At 44.1% G+C, this 8,457-nt stretch overlaps 1 long non-coding RNA gene across 1 annotated transcript; it reads right to left on the bottom strand.

Annotated features, from left to right (window-relative positions):
• Positions 1-1,098: 1,098 nt before the first annotated feature.
• On the bottom strand, positions 1,099-2,270 carry LOC118400775 (uncharacterized). Its single transcript, XR_008076282.1, has 3 exons — positions 2,212-2,270; positions 1,736-1,830; positions 1,099-1,404 (listed from the first exon to the last, which is right to left on the bottom strand). It is a non-coding gene; the product is annotated as an uncharacterized LOC118400775 (long non-coding RNA).
• Between the last annotated feature and the right edge of the window lie 6,187 nt (positions 2,271-8,457).

The raw sequence follows: 8,457 nt of genomic DNA, 5'->3' as shown, positions 1-8,457 counted from the left end.
GGTTACCTGTTCTGGAGTCTTATGGCTTGGGGGTAAAAACTGTTCAGAAGCCTTTTTGTCCTAGACTTGGCACTCTGGTACCGCTTGCCATGTGGTAGTAGAGAGAACAGTCTATGACTGGGGTGGCTGGGATCTTTGACAATTTTTAGGGCCTTCCTCTGACACCGCCTGGTGTAGAGGTCCTGGATGGCAGGCAGCTTTGCCCCAGTGATGTACTGGGCCATACGCACTACCCTCTGAAGTGCCTTGCGGTCGGAGGCCGAGCAATTGCCTTACCAGGCAGTGATGCAACCGGTCAGGATGCTCTCGATGTTGCAGCTGTAGAACCTTTTGAGGATCTCAGGACACATGCCAAATTTTTTTAGTTTTAAGTTTCCTGATTATTATTTAATCATAGTCACTTTACCCCTACCTACATGTACATATTACCTCAATTACCTCGACTAGGGCCTCCCGGGTGGTGCAGTGGTTAAGGGCGCTGTACTGCAGCGTCAGCTGTGCCACCAGAGACTCTGGGTTCGCGCCCAAGCTCTGTCATAACTGAACAGGATGTCTGTGGGGCGATGCACAATTGGCCTAGCGTCGTCTGGGTTAGGGAGTGTTTGGCTGGTAGGGATATCATTGTCTCATCGTGCACCAGCGACTCCTGTGGCGCAGTGTGCGCTAACCAAGGTTGCCAGGTGCATGGTGTTTCCTCTAACACATTGGTGCGGCTGGCTTCCGGGTTGGATATGCGCTGTGTTAAGAAGCACATACACATAGGGCAACTTCATGTAAAGCGTGACCCTGTGCATTACATAGATTACAGTGTGGACTGTCTCTTTGTTTGGGTGACAATATCAACAAGCAACATATTACAGAGGCTCACAAGTTAGTGAGTGATTGTTACGCCCTACATATATTGCTTGCTTATATTGTCACCCAAACAAAAGAGACAGTCCACACAGTAGTAAGCTCTGTAATGCAGAATACTTTTCTTTACTCTCAGAGAGAGCTCAGTACTGAATGTGCAGACTACAGACTAAGGTAGAATGCACAAGAGCTTTACAGAGACTTAAGCACTCCAAGTAATAAAGAAAACTCACAACAAAGAGCTTTGCACAAAGTATCATGGCAGGAGAAAAGGAGGGAAACAGAAGAACAGAGGCTACAGTGGGAGATAAAAAAAACAGTCCCTGATCTGGAGAAATCCACATTGGGTGGCTGTTGTTGAACCCTATTTAAATCCCCCCTCACGTGCAGCAGGCAACATTTCATCAGCAAGCTCACAAGTGTGGCAAATAGCTTGATCGAACATTTGTTTCTTCCCTTCCAAATGTCTTTATGTTATTAGGTTATGGAGAAGACAGTCCAATCAACTGATGGATGGTTAGAAATGAACACCTGCCCACTCACTATGCAGCCCTGAGAAAGGGAGTTATAACAATCAATTAAAGAGAGATTATCAGTGCCCATACATGAAATACCCCCCACTGCACTTCAGTGAATTCACTCAATACTTCAATGTTAATACCTTTTGCCCAGTCTTCTTTTCTCTAATTGACCCGTGTGACTGGCATTGGCATGTCATAATTGTATGGAACATATTTAATGCAGTTCACCAAATTTTCTCTAACTATTAGGAATGTAAACACATTGCTCTGATGTCACGTGAATGCTTAGCAAGATTATCTGCACACCTAGGCCACAATTCCTTGAATGCAATACACATGCACAACCTCCTATTTTTACCTACCTCTTCTCTTACAGACTTAGCATCATGTTCATCGTCACTTCAATGGGTGACAATGATGGAAAATGTGTGAGCTGTCTTCAGGAGACTCCGACACCCTATGTTAAAGCAGAAAGACAGCCCTTGGTCAGTTAGGGCCTGCATGCGAAATGTGGAGGCAACACCCAAAGCCATGTTTTAGATTACCAAGTAGTTTCATGCACCACATGAACACAACTTCAAGTACAAGGTTAGTAATACATGGCTCGGCATGATGCCTGCATAACTCTACTGTGCCATTCCCAACAAGCGCAGTTCACCAAGTGCACATTGTGTTAGCTAATTATAAATGAAGAATGATCTTTCCTAAAGGAAGTATGTCAAAGGCAAACAAAGAAAACTCACAACAGAGAGCAAATTTGAGGAAAACGCTGCCAAAGTTCTATCAACACTGACTGTAGGTCAAAGCTTAGGAAAAACACTACACCACTGCTACTCACCTTTTCGAGATGCCTACAAAGGCCCTCCGACTCCCTCCCTTCGGACAAATCAGATCACGACTCCATTTTTCAAACAGGAAGTACCCGTGCTAAGGTCTATTCAACGCTGCTCTGACCAATCGGAAGCCATGCTTCAAGATTGTTATGATCCAGCAGACTGGGATATATTCCGGGTAGCCTCTGAGAATAAAATTGCACAAACACGGTGATTGAGTTAATCAGGAAGAGTATAGGGAATGTTGTTTCCATGGTGACTATTAAAACCTACCCAAACCAGAAACCGTGGACAGATGGCAGCACTCGAGCAAAACTAAACTAGCGAATCAGTTATTCCCTCCGTAATGCAATCAAACAGGCAAAATTTCAGTACAAAGATAAAGTGGAGTGGCAATTCAACGGCTCAGACACGAGACGTATGTGTCAGGGTCTACAGACAATGCCGGATTACAAACTAAAACCAGCCACGTTGAGGACACCAATGTCTTGCTACCGGATAAGCTGAAAACCTATTTTCGCCTGCTTTGAGGATAACACAGTGCCACCGACGCGGCCCGCTACCAAGGACTGTGGGCTGTCCTTCTCTGTGGTCGACGTGAGAAAGACATTTTAAACTTGTTAACCCTCGCAGGGCTGCCGGCCCAGACGCAGATTAGCTGGCTGGAGTGTTTACGGACTTATTCAATCTCTCTCTATCCCAGTCTGCTGTCCCCACTTCAATATATCCACCATTGTTCCTGTACCCAAGAAAGCAAAGGTAACTGAAATAAATTACTATCGCCCTGTAGCACTCACATCTGTCATCATGAAGTGCTTTGAGAGTCAATTTAAGGATCATATCACCTCTACCTTACCTGACACCCTAGACCCACTTCAATTTGCCTACCAGTCCAATAGATCCACAGACGATGCAATCGCCATCGCACTGCACACTGCCCTATCCAATCTGGACAAGAGGAATAACGATGTCAGAATGCTGTTCATTGACTATAGCTCAGCATTCAACACCATAGTACCCTCCAAACTCATCATTAAGCTCGGGGCCCTGGGTCTGAACGCCGCCCTGTGCAACTGGGTCCTGGACTTCCTGACGGGCCGCCCCCAGGTGGTGAAGGTAGGAAACAAAACCTCCACTTCGCTGATCCTCAACACAGGGGCTCCACAAGGGTGCGTGCTCAGCCCCCTTGTGTACTCCCTGTTCACTCCCTGACCATGCACGCCTCCAACTCAATCATCAAGTTTGCAGACGACACAACAGTAATATACCTGATTACCAACAATGACGAGACAGCCTACATGGAGGAGATGAGGGCCCTGGCAGGGTGGTGCCAGGAAAATAACCGCTCTTCAGGAAAAATATGTTTCTATCTACTCCTCAGATACCCTAAAATGCAATCAAACTATAATATTTATTACGGAAAGAAGTATTGTTCAATAGGAAACCGATTTTAGCAGGTGCGTAATGTCGTCATGGTGTGCGCAAACACAAATTTCCAAGACTGTGTCCCTCTACTTAAACAGTTATTTCTTATTAGTTTTTGAAGTTACAAGCCTGAACATAGACTGCTGACACCCTGTGGAAGCCATGGGAATTGCATCCAGGGAGCTAATTTTCAATATGACCCTTCTCTTGAATTTCTAAGAGGATGGTCTCTCAAAAAGAAAAAGTTCTGGTTGGTTTTTCTTTGGATTTTCTCCTACCATATCAAGTGTTATATTCTCCTACATTATTTTAACATTTCTACCATCTTCAAAGTGTTCTCTTTCCAATGGTACCAATTATATACATATCCTGGGTTCAGGGCCTGAGCAACAGGCAGTTTACTTTGGGCACGTCATTCAGACAGGAAGTGGAGAAAAAAGGGGCCAAGCCCTAATGAATAATGTTTACATACTGCTTTACTCATCTCATATGTATATACTGTATTATATTCTACTGTATTTTAGTCAATGACACTCGGACATTGCTTGTCCTACTATTTATATAACTTCATCGAGATAGGGGGAGCTCTTTTAATTTTTGGATAAAAAACGTTCCCGTTTTAAACAAGATATTTTGTCATGAAAAGATGCTCGACTATGCATGTAATTGACAGCTTTGGAAAGAAGAACTCTGACGTTTCCAAAACTGCAAAGATATTATCTGTGAGTGCCCCAGAACTAATGCTACAGGCGAAACCAAGATGAAGTTTCATACAGGAAATGCCCCAGATTCTGAAGGCGCTGTGTTCCAATGTCTCCTTATATGGCTGTGAATGCGCCAGGAATGAGCCTGCCCTTTCTGTCGTTTCTCCAAGGTGTCTGCAGCATTGTGACGTATTTGTAGGCATATCATTGGAAGATTGACCAGAAGAGACTACATTTACCAGGTGTCCGCCCGGTGTCCTGTGTCGAAATTATTGCGTAATCTCTAGGTCCATGCGCGTTCCATTTCTTCAGAACAGAAAGTCAACTGCCACAAAGGATTTATCATCGATAGATATGTGGAAAAACACCTTGAGGATTGAGTCTAAACATCGTTTGCCATGTTTCTGTCGATATTATGGAGTTAATTTGGAAAAAAGTTTGCGTCTTAATGACTTAATTATTTTCTTTTTTTTTTCTTTTTTTTTTCTTACCCAAACGTGATGAAGAAAACGGAGCGATTTGTCAACACAAATCATCTTTTTGTAAAAACTGAACATTTGCTATCTAACTGAGAGTCTCCTCATTGAAAACATCTGAAGTTCTTCAAAGGTAAAAGATTTTATTTGAATGCTTTTCTGGTTTTTGTGAAAATGTTGCATGCTGAATGCCAGGCATAATCCTATGCTAGGCTATCAATACTGTTACACAAATGCTTGTTTAGCTATGGTTCAAAAGCATATTTTGAAATTCTGAGATGACAGTGTTGTTAACAAAAGGCTAAGCTTGAGAGCAAATAGATTGATTTCATTTCATTTGCGATTTTCATGAATAGTTAACGTTGCGTTATGCTAATGAGCTTGCTGATAGATTTACACAATTCTGGATACAGGTTTTTTTCATAGCTAAACGTGACCCAGAAAACGGAGCGATTTGTCCTAAACAAATAATCTTTCAGGAAAAACTGAACATTTGCTATCTAACTGAGTCCCCTCATTGAAAACATCCGAAGTTCTTCAAAGGTAAATGATTTTATTTGAATGCTTTTCTGGTTTTTGTGAAAATGTTGCCTGCTGAATGCTAACGCTAAATGCTATGCTAAATGCTACGCTAGCTATCAATACTGTTACACAAATGCTTATTTTGCTATGGTTGAGAAGCATATTTAGAAAATCTGAGATGACAGTGTTGTTAACAAAAGGCTAAGCTTGAGAGCTAGCATATTGATTTCATTTCATTTGCGATTTTCATGAATAGTTAACGTTGCGTTATGGTAATAGTCTTGAGGCTGTAGTCACGATCCCGGATCCGGGATGGCTCGACGCAAGAAGTTAACTCCATTCTTTTACTTTTAGATTTGTGTATTGTTAGATACTTCAGCACAAACATTCCACTATACCCGCAATAACATATGCTAAATATGTGTATGTGAACAATACAAATTTGATTTGAACAAATTACGGTAAGAGAAAGGGAGGGAAAACAGAAGAACAGAGGCTACAGTGGGAGGAAGAAAACATTGGTCCCTGGCCTGGGGATATCTGGATCTGCTCTTAGGCATGATCATGTGTGTGTGTCAGATCTGGGTTAAATACACTGAACAAAAATATAAACGCAACATGCAACAATTTCAAAAATGTTACTGAGTTAAACAGTTCCTAAGGAAATCAGTCAAATGAAATACATGAATTAGGCCCTTTTTTTAACCTTTATTTTACTAGGCAAGTCAGTTAAGAACAAATTCTTATTTTCAATGACGGCCTAGGAACAGTGGGTTAACTGCCTGTTCAGGGGAGAACGACAGATTTATACCTTGTCAGCTCAGGGATTCGAACTTGCAACCTTTTGGTTACTAGTCTAACACTCTAACCACTAGGCCGAGCCTTTTGCCAAAGGGAATTCTTTAGGTGGAGTAACTCTGCAAGAGTACAGTTGAACCAGGGCTTGAACCCGTTTTTAGGTCTCATTTTATTTATGGGGGCGTGTTTAACAATACCACTGAAAATATCTTTAAGAAGTGCAAGTGTCCGACAGAAGTGATCAAGCTGATTCTTTACAATTTTACAGAGGCCAGTTCATGAAGGCGTGCTCATTACATTTTTTTAGCAAGCTTATGACAAATCAGGAAAGGTTGTTTCTCTGAGCAGCCATTACAAACACAGGCTGTAAAACAGTGATCACTAAGGTAATTACAGAAAACGCCAGACTGATGCCCATCAGGATTATTTGTAAGGGTAACATTGCTGAAAAAGGTCATAACCAGAAAGGTTAACATCAGTGTTCAAAACACTCTTTCTTAACCACGTCTCAGTAATGACCAACACATCTGGATTGGAGCTGCGAACCTACACTTACAATTTATCAATTTTAGGTAATAAGCTTCTAATGTTAACGTGCAGAAAACCCAGGCTTTTACGAGAGCAGAAATCAGTGAAGAGTATATCTGTGCACAAGTCCGAATTGGGGCTAGCAACAGTAGATGGGCCAGGGTGTACATGCACATTTCCAGATATCGTCAACAGTAATACGGGGCCCAAAAGCCTTGTCACCTTTTACTTCACACCTCAGTGCTAATTTAAATTGTATCTGGTCTGTCCTTGTAAGCCTGGCAGCACAGTTCCTATCAAGGCACAAGGCAAGACCCAAATGCAGACACAGTAAGCAGAGGGTTGGAGTCTTACAATGTTTTTATTCCAAAGGGGTAGACAAGAGGTGGTCGTGGACAGGCAAAAAGGTCAAAACCAGATCATGAGGTCCAGGAGGTACAGAGTGCCAGACAGGCTCGTGGTCAAGGCAGGCAGAGCTCAGGCAGGCGGATACAGAGTCCAGAAACAGGCAAGGGTCAAAACCAGGAGGACTAGAAAAAGGAGAATGCAAAAAGCAGGATAACGAGAAAAATGCTGGTTGACTTGGAAACATACAAGATGAACTGGCACAGAGAGAGGCAGTTTGGGGAGAGGGATGAAATGGGCGGCCTTGGAGAACCAGTTGACTACCGTCAAAATGACAGTGTTGCCATCATACGGAGGGAGTAGTGGCTGCAGGAGGCCAGAAGGAGCTTGCCGTGGAATCTTGTTTTGAGCACACACAGTGCATGCAGTGAGGAAGGCAGAGATGTCAGGGACCATTGTGGGCCACCAGAAATGTTGCGGAAGGAAGGCTAGTGTACGACGGGACCCTGGATGACAAGTCAGCCTGGAGGAATGAGCCCATTCCAGGACTGGATTAGGGACAAAAAGCCGGTTAGCCGGGCCCCCTTCAGGTCCAGGCTGGGAGCGGTGTGCCAGGTTCTCAATACCCCAATCCGCAGTGGCAGCAAGGTATGAGGTAGGGAGAATGGTTTCAGAGGTCGAGGCAGAGGAACTGTATAGGCGGGAGAGGGCGTCAGGCTTCACATTCTTTGAACCTGGAGCGGAAGGAGATGGTGAAGTTAAATATGGTGAACAGGAGGGCCCACCGGGCCTGCCTGGAGTTGAGGCGCTTGGCTGTACGGAGATTTCAGGTTATGGTCGGTCCAGACCAAGAATGGCTGTTCTGCTCTTTCCACCCAGTGCCTCCACTCTTGCAGATCCATCTTCACCGCCAGGAGTCCTCGGTTGCCAACATCGTAGTTCCGCTCAGCAGGATTGAGACGATGGGACAGGAAGGCACAGGGATGAAGCTTCTGGTCCTGGGCAGATCGCTGGGACAGGATGGCCCTCACTCCAACATCCAAAGCATCCACTTCCACCACAAATTGACAGGACGTCCGGCTGGATGAGGATGGGTGCTGTTGTGAACCGATGCTTCAGGTCCACAAAAGCTTTGTTGACAGCCGGAGACCATTTGAACGGTACCTTGGGAGAGGTGAGTGCCAAGAGCGGGGGTCGCCAGTGTGCTGTAGTCCTGAATTAAAATGGCGGTAGAAGTTTGCAAAACCAAGAATCCGTTGCAACTGCACCCTGGACTTTGGTTGAGGCCAATCCACCACTGCTTTCACCTTCCAGGATCCATCTGAACATTGCCCTCAGCAATGACATATCCCAGAAAGGTGACAGAGCGGGGAAACTTACTTCTCGGATTTCACAAATAATTGCTTCTCCAGGAAGTGCTGAAGGACCTCTCTGACATGAAGTACATGTTCTT

This window comes from Oncorhynchus keta, chromosome 22 (genome assembly GCF_023373465.1).
Source record: "Oncorhynchus keta strain PuntledgeMale-10-30-2019 chromosome 22, Oket_V2, whole genome shotgun sequence".
NCBI classification, from domain to species: Eukaryota; Metazoa; Chordata; class Actinopteri; order Salmoniformes; family Salmonidae; genus Oncorhynchus; species Oncorhynchus keta.
This window is presented reverse-complemented; position numbering and strand designations above follow the sequence as displayed.